General features: G+C 37.9%; 1 non-coding gene across 1 annotated transcript; it reads left to right on the forward strand.

Annotated features, from left to right (window-relative positions):
• The first annotated feature begins 6,400 nt into the window (after window positions 1-6,400).
• Window positions 6,401-6,487, forward strand: TRNAS-GGA (transfer RNA serine (anticodon GGA)). Its single transcript has one exon. It is a non-coding gene; the product is annotated as a tRNA-Ser (tRNA).
• The last annotated feature ends 13,513 nt before the right edge of the window (window positions 6,488-20,000 follow it).

Here is a 20,000-nt window from a genome sequence, read left to right on the forward strand (position 1 = left end):
AAATGATGATGAGCCATATCAGTTAGCCATAAACTTTGAGTTTGTGGATGGAATCCTCCGAGAAAAGTTAGAATAGCAGTTCCCGCCCCTTGGGAGGTACCGAATAAGTGACTACTAGAATCAGGATTTTGAGCATAGAGATTCCACTGACCTGTGAAAAGCAGTTCTAAACCTTCGGGATGCGGTAATACATCCAAAAAATTATCCCATCTGACGTGCACTCCCCTTGATTCAGGAATAGCGACATGAACTAAATGCCCTGTCCAAGCTAGAGAACTGACTCCGAAGAGTCCTGACAAATGATGATTGAGACGGGATTCGACATTTTTGAACCATGAAACACTTGGTCTCCATTTAGGTTGTAGATGTAACCTACCCGCTATTAAAAAGATGACAGAAAGAAATAGCAAGAAAAGAGCTCCAGCATAAAGATCTTCGTTAGTGCGTAAGCCAATGGTATACCACCACTGATAAACACCGGAATAAGCAATATTGGCCGGACCGGGAGCACCTCCTCGGGTAAAGGCTTCTATAGCTGGTTGACCAAAATGAGGATCCCAAATTGCATGAGCAATGGGTCTTACATGTAAGGGATCGCATACCCATGCTTCAAAATTGCCTTGCGAAGCCACATGGAACAAATTACCAGAGGTCCACAGAAAGATTATTGCCAACTGACCAAAGTGGGAAGCAAAAATTTTATGATAAAGGCGTTCTTTGGTAATATCATCATGACTCTCAAAGTCATGTGCGGTCGCAATACCGAACCAAATACGACGAGTAGTTGGGTCCTGGGCCAAGCCTTGGCTGAACTTTGGAAATCTTGATGCCATATACTTTTCAAATCCTCCTAGCCTTTATCCTATTGCAATAATTCTTGCCAGGAAGAACGCCCATGTTGTGACGATTCCACCCAGAAGGTAATGAGCTACTCCTACAGCACGTCCCTATACAATGCTCAAGGCTCTGGGCTGGATAGCAGGAGCAACCTTCAATTTGTTATGGGCCCAAACAATAGATTCAATGAGTTCTTGCCAATACCCACGGCCGCTGAATAAGAACATTAAACTGAAGGCCCAAACAAAATGAGCACCTAAAAATAAAAGACCATATGCAGATAATGAAGAACCATAAGATTGGATCACTTGAGAGGCTTGTGCCCATAGAAAGTCACGGAGCCACCCGTTAATCGTAATGGAACTTTGTGCAAAGTTTCCTCCCGTAATATGAGTTACCACTCCCTGATCACTTATATTACCCCAAACATCGGACTGCATTTTCCAGCTGAAATGGAATATTACTACCAAAATTGCATTGTACATCCAGAATAAACCAAGGAAGACATGATCCTAGGCAGATACTTGACATGTTCCTCCTCTACCAGGTCCATCACAAGGAAAGCGAAAACCCAGATTCGCTTTATCAGGTATTAAACGGGAGCTACGGGCAAATAGAACACCTTTAAGTAGGATTAAAATAGTCACATGGATAGTAAATGCATGAATGTGATGTACCAAAAAATCCGCGGTTCCTAATGGAATTGGTAACAAAGCCACTTTGGAACCTACTGTCACCAAATCACCACCTCCCCAGGTTAAGCTGGTACTCGCTGTTGCACCAGGAGCTGTTGAACCAGGTGCTGAAGCATGAGTGTTTTGTATCCATTGCGCAAAGATAGGTTGTAATTGTATAGCAGTATCTGAGAACATATCTTGAGGACGTCCTAGAGCGCTCATAGTATCATTATGAATATACAGACCAAAACTATGGAAACCTAAGAATATACATACCCAGTTGAGGTGTGATACAATTGCATCACGATGTCTAAGAACGCGATCTAATAAATTGTTGTATTGAGTAGTTGGGTCATAGTCTCTTACCATAAAAATCGCTGCATGTGTAGCAGCGCCAACTATGATAAACCCACCAATCCACATATGATGTGTGAACAGAGAGAGTTGGGTACCATAATCAATAGCTAGGTATGGGTAGGGAGGCATCGAATACATGTGGTGAGCTACAACAATAGTTAAAGATCCTAACATAGCTAGGTTAACAGCTAGCTGAGCATGCCATGAGGTAGTTAAGATCTCGTAAAGACCTTTATGGCCCTCCCCTGTAAATGGACCTTTATGAGCTTCTAAAAGGTCCTTGAGATTATGGCCAATGCGCCAATTGGTCTTATACATATGACCAGCTATCAGGAAAAGAACTGCAATAGCCAAATGATGATGCGCAGTATCGGTCAACCACAGACCCCCCGTTACTGGATTTAATCCTCCACGAAAAGTCAAAAAGTCTTAATATTCTGACCAATTCAGGGTTAAAAATGGGGTCAATCCCTTAGCAAAACTGGGATAAAGTTGAGCCAAAAGATCGCGATTGAAAATAAATTCATGAGGAAGTGGTATCTCTTTAGGATCCACTCCAGCGTCTAGAAGGTGGTTAATGGGTAGAGAGACGTGTATTTGGTGTCCTGCCCAAGATAGAGATCCAAGTCCTAGTAACCCTGCTAAATGATGGTTCAACATGGATTCTACTTCCTGGAACCAAGCCAATTTTGGGGCAGCTTTGTGATAATGGAACCAACCAGCAAAAAGCATTAACGCTGCAAAGATCAATGCACCAATTGCAGTGCAGTAAAGTTGTAATTCACTGGTTATTCCAGATGCTCGCCAAATCTGGAAGAACCCAGAGGTTATTTGTATCCCTCGAAAACCTCCACCTACATCCCCATTCAATATTTCTTGGCCTACTATTGGCCAAACTATTTGGGCACTGGGTTTGATGTGAGTGGGATCAGCCAGCCATGCTTCATAATTTGAGAAACGAGCGCTGTGATAGTACATCCCACTTAGCCAAATAAAGATGATGGCTAGTTGACCAAAATGAGCACTGAAGACTTTGCGAGAAATCTCTTCCAAATTATTAGTATGGCTATCAAAATCGTGAGCATCAGCATGTAAGTTCCAGATCCAAGTGGTAGTATCAGGACCTTTAGCTAGCGTCCTTGAGAAATGACCAGGTTTGGCCCATTTTTCAAAAGATGTTTTTACAGTATCTCTATCCACTACGACCTTTACTTTCTTTACTTCTGGTTCCGGTGAACGAATGGTCATTGAATTCTCCCCTTTTCGGATGGGACTTAAATAATAAGAAACCTGCCAATAGCAATTAGTGAACTTACGAGAGATATATCTCAACTCGTTTCTCCCTTTATTTTCTAGTTTATGACTGGAGCGACTATGATATGGGAGTCAATCTGAGGCAGGTGTTCAATTCTATTATGACATATCTTTGAGGTGCTCAATGGACTGTGGGCTTTTATCATGCAAAAAAGCCTTTTTTTTGTAATTTTAAAAAGCAACGGTGATTATTACACCGTTTCTAGATGGATAAATAAATATATCTGTATATATGGATATATATATATATATATATATATATATATCCATCTATTGATACTCCTCCGTATGTCCCATATAAAAGGCCATCCATTATAAATCATTATTCATGGATCATTAATGAAAAAATATCCGGATGGATTTTACCCCTATTAAGAAGATCCATCAACAATCCAGAATCAGAAAAGGTATTCTTTTTATATTGTAAATATATTCCTATAAGATGTCGACGAAATAGAATCTAATTTTTGGGAATATTCTGGAAAAATCCCATTGATTTCGAGTCAGATATTCAATAATGAAAATGATTTCCCAATAATAGAAACTCTCATTCTCCAAAGCGTCCTGTAATCTTTAACCAATTTTGTGCTTCGATGTAATTGCACGGAGCAAGTGCTATAGCTTGTTCCCAATACTCAGCAGCTTGATCGAACCAAGCCTCCGCAGTTTCAGGATCTCCCTGTCGAATGGCCTGTTCTCCTCGGTCGGGATAGGTAAACTTGGAAAAGTTTTCTTCCCTCAGAACCGTACTTGAGAGTTTCCTACCTCATACGGCTCAATCCACTATTCTTTAGTCCTCTACCAAAATTTCCAAAGAATTGGAGATGATTCATTGGGAGTTCATATTAACCAAAGGACAAAAAAAAGTCAATGACATGAGTTTCTGATTTAACTTCCAATCAATTCAATGATCAGGTTCTATCTTTTCTCCTACCCTCAAAAAGATGAAGTATATCTCTTTCTATACTTCAGATTGATTGTCCAAATCAAAGTCTTTTTGCAAGGTAACTATCTCAGTTCCGTATAGAATTTTTGGAGAGTACTCTCTGGCTGGAGTACTTCACATCTTTAGGATCTGATGCTACACCGCTGCTCAATAGCTTAGTAGATCAACTCTATTACATAAATTGATTCCTGATTCTTGTCAATGAGCAGATTTGATCGTATCAGCCCGAACCTTCTTTCAATAATTGATCTATATGGTGCTTCCATCATCAATTGAATTTATTATCCATGGAATATTTAGGCTTTATCTATTCATATTCGGGCTCCTATGATAGTTTTTTTCGCTACAGCTGATAAAATACCGTTACTTGGGACGGTGCATATGTAGAAAGCCTTTTCTTTTGTCCTTACTCGTAGTAGTTATTAACTAAGTTATTCTATGGTACAGATAGTCGCACGTAATGACAGATCAAGGCCGTATTATTAAGAGCTTGTGGTAAGGATGGGTTCCGTTCTAATGCTTGGAAATAATATTCCAAAGCCTTCGTATGTTCCCCACTACTTGTATGCACAAGACCTATATTATATAGTATATAACTTCGATCATAAGGATCAGTTTCCAGTCGCATAGCTTCATAATAATTTTGTAAAGCTTCCGCATATTCCCCTTCTGATTGAGCTGACATTCGTTACGGTCGTTCATTCCATTGAAATGATCTCCGCTTCAAAACCGTACATGAGATTCCCACCTCATACGGCTCCTCCTTTCTTTACAGTAGGTAATATGGGGAGTAATCTGTGGAATTGAAAAAAAAAAAAAAAGATTCTGACCCAATATTATGAATTAACAAGGGCTAGTGTATTTCCAATGAATCTCTAGCCGTCCTTCTTGCAAAGATTCTTTTCCAAATATCAAGGATCTTACTACTAGGAATGGAACCTCTAACAATTTCTTTGTTCTTAACGCCCTGTATTCTCCGGGGATTAATCACTTCAACAATCTCCGATGGTTCCATTATAAGGGTATCCGAAGTACAAACGAGATGGATGTTTGTTGTCCCAACCATTCTCACTACCCTTCAGAAAAGGGTAATGCATATGGGCTATAACGAAGCTTTTGTGTTGTCGATTTCCATACGTAGTGCTTTCTCCCCTCATGCGCGCCTATCAAATAGGTTCAACTATACAAGCAAGGCCTATTGCATAGGTGTAACCTTTCGCTCGGTACTAAAATCCTCAGGAGATGAAAGCATCTAAAGGTGCATTGACCGGGGATACACGACAGAAGGAATTGTTCTATCTCCAGAACTCACCTTCACTGAGCGTAAGTTTTATTTTACCCAATTTTTATTCCCGAATACCTTACCTTTTCTTTCCCCAAAAAAGAAGAACGGAAAAAATATCAAATCACACCATCTCTGTAATAGGTAAATGCTTCTTTCTCCCCCGGAGCCATCGGGATTATTCGCAATAATATATCTGCTACAATTGTGAAGGTCTTATCAATAAAATTGTCATTTCTCTGAGATCTAGGCATAGTCAATTATAGATTTGATAATTTCCTTCATTCCCTTACGCAAATGATTCCATGAACGAAATTTTTTTCTGGTGCACAATACCATAAAATGGATTTCCTTACAATCGTAAATATGTTCTCATTCTATCTATTCCAATCTATTCTTTAAAATTAGAATAGATAGGGAATAAATTGAATAATTGTTCATTAGTAACATGAATAATAATGGAAAAAGGCTCGTATTGAAAGAATAATAGATTGCGTAAACTCGGGAAGTCCAGTTTGATTATGATCCGAACAAAGAAAGAGTTAAATGATCGAGCATTGCATAATGAGGATGAAATACCTACCCAGCAATTGGGTGCTTTATCCATATAGATAAAAGAATATCGGGAAAATATAGTCATCATGACACAGGATCATTGCCAAAGAATTAGTTCTTATACAATTGATAAGATGATCACTACAGATCTATATATTATCATAATATGGAATGGATCAGTTAATCTGTCTTAAATTCTTGATTAGGCAATCCGAATACGTCGGATTAACCGGGATGAATGAGGATTTCCTAAAATAAGAGGAAGTTGTAAAAAATGTCCTTTCGTCTTTCCGGGGGGGATTGAATCATTACCTTATTTATTATCTATTTATTTCCGAAAGATTGAACTGTTCGTACCCGAACAAAAATAATTCGTTTCGTAAGGAAGTTGCTATTGACTCATTTTATTAATTAGAACCAAGAGATCTCATAGGAAAGATGGCCGAGCGGTTCAAGGCGTAGCATTGGAACTGCTATGTAGGCTTCTGCTTACCGAGGGTTCGAATCCCTCTCTTTCCGTATCTTCGCCCTACTATCTATTTTCTTCTCATCCATTGTTTTTCCAATCTATTGAATCCCAATAGGACTATTTCCTAATTCCAGGATCAATCTACCTCTATTTGTAATAGAGAAAATAGAACGAACATCAGTTCGTGGTATGGGAAAAGTAAAGACTATTTTAAGAAGCAATAAAAAAAAAGTATCGCGGATAACAAGTAACATACGTAAGGATTATAAAATGTCTCCTTCGGGGAAGGGAAAAAGAAGGGAGAAGAACATAATTTCCAGATGCCCAGCAACCAACCCACCCCTCTCTTTCATTTCATTCTCGATTCAAGCTTGACGGGAATAATACTCTATGACCAGCAATTCATTAATCTTCAAATTGATCCATTTACTATCTATTATTTGATTGATGAATCCTTTATATTGTAAGGAATGAAAAGTCAAATGATTTGGCAATTTATCCCTCTGGAACAGATCTATATTCTTCTTAATGATAGCTCTCAATCTTTGTTGATCTCTTATAGTAATCACATCTTGAGGTTTGCAAGGGTAACTTGGTATATCTACCATATGGTCATTGACCCGGATATGTCCATGATTCACTAATTGTCTAGCTCCGGGAATGGTGGGAGCCATACCCAATTGAAAAAGAATATTATCCAAACGCATTTCAAGTAATTGCAATAGGACCTGACCCGTTGAGCCTTTGGCTCTTCTAGCAATACGAACATATTTCAGCAATTGTCGCTCCGTTAGTCCGTAATGAAAACGCAATTTCTGTTTTTCTTCTAGCCGGATACGATATTGAGATATTTTCTTGGAAGAAGACCGGTTCATAGAATCCTTTTTGTTTTTGGGTCTTTTACTAGTGAGACCTGGTAAAGTTTTCAGACGACGTATTATTTTTAAACGAGGTCCCCGATAACGGGACATAGAAACTCCTTATTCAATTAACAAATAGTGCTAGAAAGAAGAAAGAATAGTATAACCCGTATGAGTACTACTGGAATTCTTTTATATGGAAAACAAAGATCTTTCTCCAATTTGTTATTGATCCTAATAACTCCAATCATTTCATTCATCTCGTTCCTAGTTGGGAGTAAATGATCATGGCATGACAGACCCGATGAACGATCGTAAGAGTATTCTGCATTCCATCTTGATCCTAACAAAACTTTGTGGATTATGGAAATGAGAGGAACGGAACAGAAAAGAGCCAGCTATCGGGATCGAACCGATGACCATCACATTACAAGTGCGATGCTCTAACCTCTGAGCTAAGCAGGATAGATGGAATATCACTCCCCATTTCATTGGGGTGAGATCCATAGATTCCTTTGGAATCCTAACGATTATAGCGCGAATCAGATTCAATGACGCAATCCAGATTACGATTACAACGGAACATTGTTTGAATGTAGATTCTTTCAAGGGAAAGAAAGGAGAAGTATGGGTCAATTGATATCGATCGTTTTACTCACTCTTCCAAATCGACTAGGGGAGGATAATAACATTGCATTTCAAATGGATAAATAATATAATGATTCCCAGTCATATTCGATTGGGGTAGAGATAGAGAAGGGGAGAGAAGGGGAGAGAAGGGAGAGAAGGGGAGAGAAGGGGAGTAGGGGAGGATATTTCTCCCACCCAATATTGAGCAAATATCCAATGAATAATGCTGATGGATATTACATAATAGGATTAGATCAAGGTATGATCTTGTTCTTCGAGAAGGGGATATGGCGGAATTGGTAGACGCTACGGACTTGATCGAATTGAGCCTTGGTATGGAAACCTACCAAGTGATAGCTTCCAAATCCAGGGAACCCTGGGATATTTTGAATGGGTAATCCTGAGCCAAATCCGGTTCATGAAGACAATGTTTCTTCTCCTAAGATAGGAAGGGGATAGGTGCAGAGACTCAATGGAAGCTATTCTAACGAATGAATCTCATTTGGTCCAATACTGTAGTTATAGAACGATCTATTTACACCTCAAAAATGGAGAGAGATGTTATATAACATCAGACAAAACTGGCGATCAGAACTTGAATCGTTCCAAGCATTTTATTCATAAGATAGATGCCAGATTCGAGTTGAAGTACTGATTTGACATTAAGTAATCCAATTATGAACTTATCTACTCTAGATGGAGAATTGAATTATTTTTTGGAATAAATGGTTGGATGAGGATGAAGATAGAGTCCAATTCTACATGTCAATGTAAACAACAATGCAAATTGCAGTAGGAGGAAAATCCATTGGCTTTATAGACCGTGAGGGTTCAAGTCCCTCTATCCCCACCCAGGTTCGTTCCCGAACGGACTGATCTATCTTCTCCAATTCCATTGGTTCGAATCCATTCTAATTTCTCGATTCTTTTACCTCGCTATTTTTTTTTTTTTCATGAAGAGAAGAAATTAGAACATGAATCTTTTCATCCATCTTATGACCAGTTGAGTTGATCTGTTAATAAGCTGATCATATGATCAATTGATTTTGTGATATATGATCTACATAGATTAGATCATTTTGAAATTATTCAATTGCAGTCCATTTTTATGATATTAGTGACTTCCAGATCGAAAATAATAAAGATCATTCTAAAAACTAGTAAAAATACCTTTTTACTTCTTTTTAGTTGACACAAGTTAAAACCTTGTACCAGGATGATCCACAGGGAAGAGCCGGGATAGCTCAGTTGTTAGAGCAGAGGACTGAAAATCCTCATGCCACCAGTTCAAATCTGGTTCCTGGCAAGATGTCAATATCCATGTCTCCATATCCATCTATCTAAATCTATTCTATCTAGATGTATATCTACATACGGAGACACCCCGATCAAAATAGATAGATGGATCAATCTGTTCTCTCCCTCTTCTTTGCTCATATTGTCCCTCTCTGTCCATTCCAATTGAATCACGATACTCTGTACATATAAAAAAGTAGGATCAAGAACTCAGAAGTCAAGATTTGACGGTGGGACTGATAATTCGACACTAGTCAGAATCTATTCATCCTATTCCATCCGAATCGAAATGGGATAGATTATCCCAATGATAGATCTATAATTGCAGAGTTAAAGTAGATCCAAACATTGTAGAGGGTATCTCGAAAGTAGATTCGAATTGAGTAAGATTGATGTAATAACCTTTGACCATAGTTTCTAGTATGAATACTAGATCCAATATGATGATCCCTATGATTTATAGTGAAATATTTTATTCTTTCCTTGTTGGAGTTCGGGCCTCATATATCCATCGAACTATCTTTTCTTTTCTTTCACGATGTTTCGTTATAGCATCTATAATAGCCTCTGGTTCAGGTGGGCAATCTGGCGAATAGACATCCACAGGAATTAACTTATCTACTTTGCGAATGGTACTATAATAATCTGTACCAAACATTTCTCTGTGATAGTACATGCTCCAGGGAAACTACATATTTTGGTTCCGGCATTTGAAATCTCACTACAGAAGGAGCCTTTTTCATTGTCACAGTCCCCGCTGTTATAACGAGGTAAGCTCGTCTAGGTCCAGATCTTGGTACCGGACCGTAACGATCGGAGTCGAATCGCGAATCTATTAATGAAGTGAATTTGATGAAACCATAATTAATACTGTAAAGGAGCGTTCATAAACTGGAGAGTCTAGCCCAATTCGTTCGACAGATCGTTTGGGGTAGTTTAAATATCTGGATTCAAAATTGTTTGATCGAGTAAAGGTAACTTCATAGGATTCATCATTGGCTTTATGTCATTTTGTACTTCCCTCCCCCACTCGGAAATTAAGGACCATTCCAATGTTCCTCTTTGCCACGCATGGACTGAACCAACGATGAAAAGAAGAACGAGAATTGAAGCTCCTATAAATGCAGATATACCCTGTATACTAGAACTCATAGCCCATAGAGAAAGGGAGACTGTTCCAACATCAAGAACAACAAGAACTGGAGCGAACATATAATGATCTTAGATCGGATCCAAGTATCTTCGCATTGGTTCGATACTTGATTCGTAACTAGTAGTCCGGTTCTTGACCAATGGGAGCCAAAGATCTGGAAATAAAGGATGCAAGAATAGGTAGGAATAAGACTATATATTAATGAAAATATCCAGCCAGAAAGTATTATATTAGGGAAATAGGAACATGAATATACTCCTTTGAAATAGATCAAATTCTTATATTTTTACGTCAACTTCTTAATTATTATCCCACCCACCATGAGTGGAAGACCAAAGGACCGAACAATAAATACAATCAATTCTAATTGATTCACATATTTTGTTTCGTCCATGGCTTATTATCAAATTAATTCAATGAAATGTTATTTGAATGTCTATTGAGAATATTTGACATGAATCAAGTATGAGAGAAAGAATGTAAATGGGTCCCAATCCCGAACTACCCAATTTTAGATCTGAGTCTATACTCATATTATAGAATGAAAATGTTGATGATCTTTATCCAGCATCCATGGCTGAATGGTTAAAGCGCCCAACTCATAACTGGCGAACTCGCGGGTTCAATTCCTACTGGATGCAGGGGAACTGCACATATCCATTATTGATGGAATGGGAAGAAGTATGAAGAATAACACCAAACAATTGAAGCATACCAAGCCTTTCAATAAAATGAATGAAAGGCTTGGTATGCTTCAATTAAGCAATACACGATAACAATCCATCAGAGTATTATCCACCTATTGAAATAGATTCAACAGCGGCTAGATCCAGAGGAAAGTTGTGAGCATTACGTTCGTGCATAACTTCCATACCTGAACTATGATATATCTGTATAATTAAATTGGTATATGATCTGATATAATAATAGCTACAGGCTTTACGAGAAAAAAAAAAGGAGAAAAGGAGGGAAAAAATTTATGGATGAAGTGAAATATCCAGTACTTACGGAGAAAAGTATTCGTCTATTGGAAAGGAACCAATATACTTTTAACGTCAATTCACAATCGAACAAAACAAAGATTAAAAATTGGATTGAAAATTTCTTCGATGTTAAAGTAATAGCTATGAATAGCTATCGCCTCCCTGAAAAAGGAGGAAAGAGAGTGTCAATGATAGGACATCCAATACGTTGTAAACGTGTGATTATTACACTTAGAACCGGTGATTCTATTCCACTCTTTTCAGAACAATAAGATTTCAAATTTGAAACTAAATGGCCATCTGTTCATATAGAATTTTAACTCCGGATACACGCAATAGATCTGTATCAGGTTTCGATGGAAGAGTGCAGTTGGACCCGCGGAAGAAATTGACCTCTGGACAACATCATTGTGGGAAAGGTCGTAATGGAAGAGGAATTATTACCGCAAGACACAAGGGAGGGGGTCAGAAGCGTCTGTATCGTCAAATTTATTTTCGACGGAATAAGGAACACATATCAGGAGAAATTGTAACCATAGAATACGACCCTAATAGAAGTGCATACATTTGCAAGGTGCATTACAAGAATGGCGATAAGATGTATATTCTGCATCCCAGAGGGGTCATGATTGGAGATACTATTCTTTCTGGTCCAAAAGCTCCTATATCAATAGGAAATGCCCTACCTCTGAGTGCGGTTTGAATTATTAATTTACGTGATCGGAAGCAACCGATTGGGTTTACAGTGAAACCTATAAATCTATCATTGATCCAACTAGGACACTTTTACGGGATGAACCCCAAAGGGAAACTGAGGATAAATGACAGCAGGTGATTGGATTCAAAAAATTTTCATATCGGATCATTGGTTCCAAAGATATAATAATATGGAGAGGACCTGATTGTTTGTCCGAAGCATGAACAAAATGGGATAGAGGCACCCTCTAAAAAGACAAGTTACTCACATTTGATCTGATGGTCAGAGGCGGATTCGGAGCTGGACAGTGGTAGTAATTCCCAAAATAAAAAGATGGGGAGAGGAAAAAAGTAAAAAGAGAGAGAAGAGAAAAAGATGTTTAATATGCCTCCTACGTTATCCATAACATACGAAAGTATTAGCGTAATTTGATAAAGTCATTCATTCTGAATGCTACATAAAGAATATAAGCCAGATGATGGAATAGAGAGACCTAGGATGTAGAGAATCGGGACATAGAGAATACAATAGATCCTCCTTCTCATCTCGATTATATTTATTCAATATATGTGAATATAATATACATCCAGAAAGTTGTATGCCCTGAGAGAGGCTTGTACAGTTTGGGAAGGGATTTTTATTCATCGAAATAAGAGTCTACTTCAACCAATATGCCCTTAGGCACGGCTATACACAACATAGAAATAACACTTGGAAAGGGTGGACAATTGGCTAGAGCGGCAGGTGCTGTAGCAGAACTGATCGCAAAAGAAGATCGATCGGCCACATTAAGATTACCATCTAGAGAAGTTCGTTTAATATCTGAGAACTGCTCAGCCACAATTGGACAAGTGGGTAATATCACTGCAAACAATAGAAGTTTTGGTAAAGACGGAGCTAAACATTGGTTGGGTAAGCGTTTTGAGGTAAGAGGAGTAGCTATGAACCCTGTAGACCATCCTCATGGAGGTGGGGAAGGAAGAACCCCAATTGGCAGGAAAAAACCTGTGACCCCCTGGGGCTATAGTGCACTTGGAAAGAAAAGTCGGAAGAGAAATAGATACAGTGATGCTTCAATCCTTCGTCGACGTGAGTAAGAATGGTTGGATATCCATAAAAAAAAAAGGAAAGAAAGGTAATTGATCATGGCACGTTCACTGAAAAAAATCCTTTTGTGGCTAATCATTCATTGAGGAAAATTAAAAATCTAAACATAAAAGAAGAAAAGAAGATAATAGTTACTTGGTCTCGGGCATCTGTCATTGTACCCGCAATGATCGGTCATACAATTGCTATTCATAATGGGAGGGAACATTTACCCATTTATGTAACAGATCATATGGTAGACCACAAATTGGGGGAATTTGCACCTACCCTACTTTTTCAGGGACATGCAAGAAACGATAAGAAATCTCGTCGTTAATTGAGAAAGACTTGTCATTCATTAGGGAGGATGGATTCAATGGGAAATAATAGTCCAGGTCCAGAGATACGAGCTTTGGCGAGAAATATACGTATGTCTGCTCATAAAGCGCGTAGAGTAATTAATCAAATTCGTGGTCGTTCATATGGACAAGCACTTATGATATTGGAACTGATGCCTTATGGGGCCTGTTATCCCATATCACAATTAATTCATTCTGCGGCGGCGAATGCAAATCACAATATGGGTTTGAACAAAGCCAATTTACTCGTTGGTAGAGTCGAAGTGAATGAGGGTGCTGTTTTTAAAAGGATTCAACCTAGAGCTCAGGGACGCGGTTATCCAATACAGAAACCCACTTGTCATATACCTATTGTATTGGAGGAAATCTCCAGATCGAATGATCCGATTATGTCAATAGAATCCCGAAAAAAAGGATATGTATGGCGCAGAAAATAAATCCACTTGGTTTTAGACTTGGTGTAACTCAAAATGAGCGTTCCCATTGGTTTGCACAACAAAGGAATTATTCCAAAGATCTCCGAGAAGATAAGAAAATACGTACTTGCATTGAAAACTATGTACGAACGCATATAAAGAGCTCCTCGAATTATGGAGGAATTGCACGTGTAGAGATTCGCAGAAAGATCGATTTGATTAAGGTCAAAATCTATATTGGATTTCCAAACTTGTTGTTAATAGAAGGTAGGGGTCAAGGAATTGAAAAATTAAGAAACGATGTACTAAATATGCTCGATTCTGTGGACCGAAAACTTCACATTGCTATAGAAAAAGTTGCGAAACCCTATAGAAAACCTAATATTCTTGCAGAGTATATTGCCCGACAACTAGAGAAGAGAGTTCGATTCAGAAAAACAATGAAGAAAGCTATTGAACTGGCTGAACGGGAAGAGGTAGAAGGTATTCATATCCAAATTGCAGGACGTCTCGATGGAAAGGAAATTGCCCGGGTCGAATGGGACAGGGGAGGTAGGGTTCCCCTACAGACAATTCAGGCTAGGATTGATTATTTTTATTATCCGGTTAAAACCATCTATGGAGTTTTAGGGATAAAAATTTGGATTTTAGAAGAGTAGGAATAATTGGTCTTTTTTTTTCCAATTTGCCCGATCATGGATCATCAATTCTATCAGATCGAATAGAAATTAGATTTACCATTTTGGAACCGTGCTATGCTTAGTGTGCGACTCGTTGGAATCGAGCTTTTCATTCTTTTCCGAAGTTATGTTATGGAGAACTCGAAATAAGAACGGATTGGTCTCTATAAATAAACTAGAGACTAACTCATTGCTTCATATTGCCAAGATCCAATAACTATGGGTAGATACTATCACCTCGTAAATACTTTCTTCCAGGAGAGAAAAAATGATAATGGATCTTCGACTCTCTGGATTTTTTCCCTAACTTCTTCCCCGATTTGTTCCTTATCCACTCTACCAGAATCGGACGTGTCATAATAATCTTTAGGATAAGCAGCTATTTCTTTTCTTTTCAAAAAGAAAAGGGAATGTACATTCGGTTGTATCCTCTTCCATATCATAATTTTGTCTTTTAGCATGTATGGATCCTTGGATTAAGTTCCGACGATAATCTGCCTCGGCAGAATAACGGTTTTGAACTACTCCTATTCGTCTTTGCCCAATATCAAAGGTCATTGTATCTTTGACCTTTCTTGAAAGAATCCTATTCGATGATAATAGAACTGGGTCTACGTCATCATATTCACCTATCATCAAACCAGATGACCATCGAGGCACATGTTTCCGAATTTCTCTAATTTGGAGAGGTTCATTTAATATTATTTCCCTGTAAAGGGCAATAAAATCTTTCTTTTCCATTGAATAACGCTTATCCCGAGGTATACCCGCGTGAGATATTAGTAGTATTGTCCACTCATATTGCGCCAAACACTCGAAAAGGAAACACAAATTCTCGTAAACGAAAAGATATTCCTTCTTAAACAGACAAAGAATCAAATCCATTCTTATGATACCTGCAGCCGAAGGTTTTATAAGACGGTCAAATCGGCCGTAAACATTAACTAAAAACTTTGTGTAGATCTCTCCCCCTCCATAACATCTAGCTACTTGCAGTGGGACATATATAATGGATGATCTCCAGGCTAACCACAACCAATATGGTGGATGGATTTCTAGGGTCTGGATCAGATAAGAGAAATTTTTCAAATTCTCTCTATTTAAAGCATATTTGGGTTGAGGAGTTCCGGGATTAGAGGATATAGTGACCGGGACAAGCGAATGAACAGTATATGTAGGTAAGGGCTCCCAGGGTAGTGGAAAGCTTTCGTGTTCCAATTCCTGCCAAAGATAAGAGATATGGTACCCATACCCAAGTGGATCATTCGGGAATCCCTCTTTAGGGTCTCTCATAAATATCTCTATGAAATCCGAAGGATTCGAAATGATCGAATCGTTCAGCATTTGGGGGGACTCAAATTGGTTTATTGTTCCACGGAATGCCCCATTAAGGAATGGATCATACATTTCAGTAAAAGAACCCCCCTTAGAATTGGAGAATTTCACTCTCCTTTCTATAACATTTTCAGCGGGAGATCAATGGCTTAGAGCTTTCACTCGATCCGAAAATTCATTCCCTAAAGAATCTCTTTTTCTTTTCATGGTATGATTCCATCTATAATAAGGATCCTCAGATGAGAAAGAAGTATATAAAAAATCTCTATATCCACCGACGAGCTTTTCCCCAAGGACCAATACACTAGGTAAAAACGTAAAAGAGATTATTTTTTTTCCATCACTTGAGTATGCGCCAAAAAAATATTGAGAGACTTCGGTCCTCACAGGACCTAGGCAAGTAAATGGGCTATTTCCAATATATCGTATCGGTTGATAAACCCTATTATGATCAAAGCACATAATGGGCCATGGTTGCTGCCGGAAGAACTTTTCTTCTTTTATAAGTTCTTGAAGTTTTTGTGGATCTATAGCCACAGAGCGGTTTTTTCTAGCCATAGCCACGGAGCGGTCATCTCTAGCCATAGTCACAGAGCGGCCATTGTTGTCTTCATAATTTTTACCTTTAAGAAAAGGTAATGGGGCTCTACCCAAATAGAACGAACAATAACAAAGAATAAGTAAACTAAAGGTTCGATTGATATAACGTCTTAATAAAGTATTATCGATAAGTGAATTACGATCTATACGGAAAGATACCCATTTTATAAAAATTGTTAATAGAATATGATCGCCTAACCAACCGCAAAGACCACTTATCATAGAGGATATATTAGGGCTGTAACGAAAAAGAAAGAGGTTCACCAGTCTTGTTAATACGGGATTTGCTAAAAGAATGGGATTCAACAATTGAAGAATTAGACCATCCATAAATAGACTTAGAGCTTTTGGATTGTTGATCGAATTCATGAGGTGCGGAGATTCAGAACTTGAAGGTTTGTCCATAATTTGGAAAAAACGAAAGAACATATATGGTACGACTAATAAAGTTATTGTATAAGGTTTCCACAGCGCTGCATAGATGGGCGAATAATACATGGAAAAAAATCCTATTAATTGTCCCGTAATAGAACCACTTATGGATATTATAACATAGCCAGGTTTCCCAAAAGGAAGGATCTCGTGGAATAGATTTTAGAGGGACCAAAAGGCAATGTAGCAAGAAATCCATAATATAGCCCAAATATGATGATCGGACCTAAAACTTCTACCCATGAGGATAATGGACCCAATAGTAGACCAAGTACTTTTATCATATTAAAACTCCCTTTGATCTTGATCAAAGAATTATTTTGATAAATTTATGATTTTATCATATATATTATTTCTAAGTATAGAAATAGTTTTTATATTATATAAAGAAATATTCGATTTAACATAATTGATTTATAAGAAATATTATAATATCTGGATATTGCATATGCTATTAATATATATTATCTGTTATCTTATTTAACAGGAGTACTGGTATATGACTCGTTGTTCTTTCGAACCAGGGTGGTCCGATCCAAGTTATCTAAATTTTCGTTACGTCGTAGAGGTCAGGTAACCAATTCGAGTACATCTCTCGCATTGGCAAATCCATGAATCTGGGCAAAAGTAAATTCAACTAACCATTTAGTACCAATTCCTCTCGCCCCTAATGGATTAGCATGAGCCATTCCGGTGATGGCTAAGTCGGGTTGTAGCTCGCGCATACGTCGTATCTGATTCGAATTGTCTGGTTTCTCTACAATTCGTGGTATGGGCATACACATTCTTATACATGTATTTTGTAATAGCGCTAATTTAGCAGCTTGATACCGTTTATCCATATATGGAATACCAATTTCATAAACGATCATACCACATCTGATTAAGAATCTGGCTATAGATATTTCTATTAGATTATCTCCCATGAAAAAGATAGATTTTCCGCGTACCAAATCAAGATAATCTTTTAAACTCTCCCATATCCGTTCCTCTCTTTCCTCCAGACTCTGGGCCTCAATACCAAATACAGGACAAATCCTTTTGATCCAAGCACGCGTTCCGTCCGGACCAATAGGAAAAGGAGCTACGATTAATTCGCATTTTTTTCGTCTTATCAAAGTTGTTGTTGTACGACTAAGAAATGGGTTAACCCCACAAACATAAACTCCATCACCCAGTGATGGAAGATCGGCATATCTCTGAGCGGGCAACCAACCTGATACCTTGATGAATTGGCATCTTAATTCTGTATCAAGTTGAGAAACCAAATTCGAGGGTAAAGACCCAAAAATAACTAAGGGAGGATGATTTGCATATTCCACCAAATTCTTTTCCTTCAGAAGAGGAAAAGGGAATAATTTTGTTTTAGTTTCTTTTGATTCACCAATGTGGTCTGGACAACGATGTGCCATTACAGCTAAGACAGTATCTTCCCCCTGAGTAAAAGCATAATCCAGTCCATTTGCTCTTGCCACTAGAATTGGTACTCCAATTTCATATTCCAATTTGGGTGCCATACCTTCCAAATCCATTTTTATTATTTATGTAGTACAGGTGCCTATCCATATGATGACGCTGGGGTCTCTATCTTTTCTTATCCGAATACAAAGCGTTTTCAATTCCTCATAATCGTTCAAATGGGCCGATATATCTCCTTCTTCTAATTCTGCCATTGCATAGCGGGGTTCTGCAAAAATCATAACTCCAAGTGCATTTTGGAGAAAATAACCACATGTTTTTGTGCCCACTACCAAAAAGAAACTGTCTTCAATCTTTTGATACAACCAGGATACACAGCTAATAGGACAAAAGCTGTGATAATTGCCCGTTTCACATTCAAGCGTTATAGTTTCAACAATTTTTGTCGACATAATAGGGAGGGAATAAAAGGCTAAGGATAAATAAGGAAAAGAAATAATGAATAAAAATACTAGTAACACAAAAGAATGATAACAAGAAATAATAAAATTGTCAACAAATTGACAACAAATTGTGGAGAAGTGGAGAAATTGTTGATTCTAAATCCTCGTAAACCCAAGTAAATTTTCCTTATTATTTTTTTTCTGTCCCCCACCACCAATGGGATTTAGATAAAGATCAGAGAGTAAACTGAATAATTCCTGATCTGGAATCTCTTTTGGGACAATACCTTCTGGTTGGGACAATATTTGATCTGCTATGCCTAGATAATAATTACAAACATAGTTAAGGGATGGTTCAGATCCAACCATTTCAAATAAGGTTTTACCCTTTACTCTGGAAACTCGGATATCCTCAATAATAGGTAATACTTCTATTACGGGCATTGGACAGGCTTCTACATATTTATTTATAAGATCTCTTCTAGATGTACGATTTCCCACCAAGCCTGCTAATCGGAGTGGATGTGTACGAGCTTTTTCCCTTATAGAGGCAGTAATACGATTAGCTGCAAATAATGCATCGAATCCATTATCTGTAATAATAACACAATAATCTGCATAGTTCAATGGAGCAGCAAAACCTCCACAGACCACGTCACCTAATACATCGAATAATATAATATCATATTCGTAAAATGCATTTAATTCTTTTAACAACTTTACAGTTTCTCCCACCACATATCCTCCACACCCGGCTCCTGCGGGTGGACCCCCTGCTTCCACACAATCCACCCCTCCATAACCCTTGTGAATTACATCTTCGGGCCAAATATCCTCATAATGATAATCCTTGGATTGTAAAGTATCTATAATTGTAGGTATTAGAAATCCTGTAAGAGTAAAAGTATTATCGTGTTTGGGATCACACCCAATCTGTAACACTTTTTGACCATGTCTCGCTAGAGCGACTGAGATATTACAACTAGTTGTTGATTTACCGATTCCGCATTTCCCGTAAACTGCTATTTTCACCACCAATCCTCCTTTATCTAAATCTAAAAGTTATCTCTTTATTTCATGGTTCTATATAATCGAATTATTCTTTTTTTAAGTAATACCTAATATTGAATGGTAGCAATAATTATAGATCCTATTGTATTTATAGGTCAATACC

Source organism: Pinus tabuliformis, chromosome Q (genome assembly GCF_031772625.1).
Source record: "Pinus tabuliformis cultivar Carrire ecotype Pingquan chromosome Q, CPIR1, whole genome shotgun sequence".
Taxonomy (NCBI): domain Eukaryota; kingdom Viridiplantae; phylum Streptophyta; class Pinopsida; order Pinales; family Pinaceae; genus Pinus; species Pinus tabuliformis.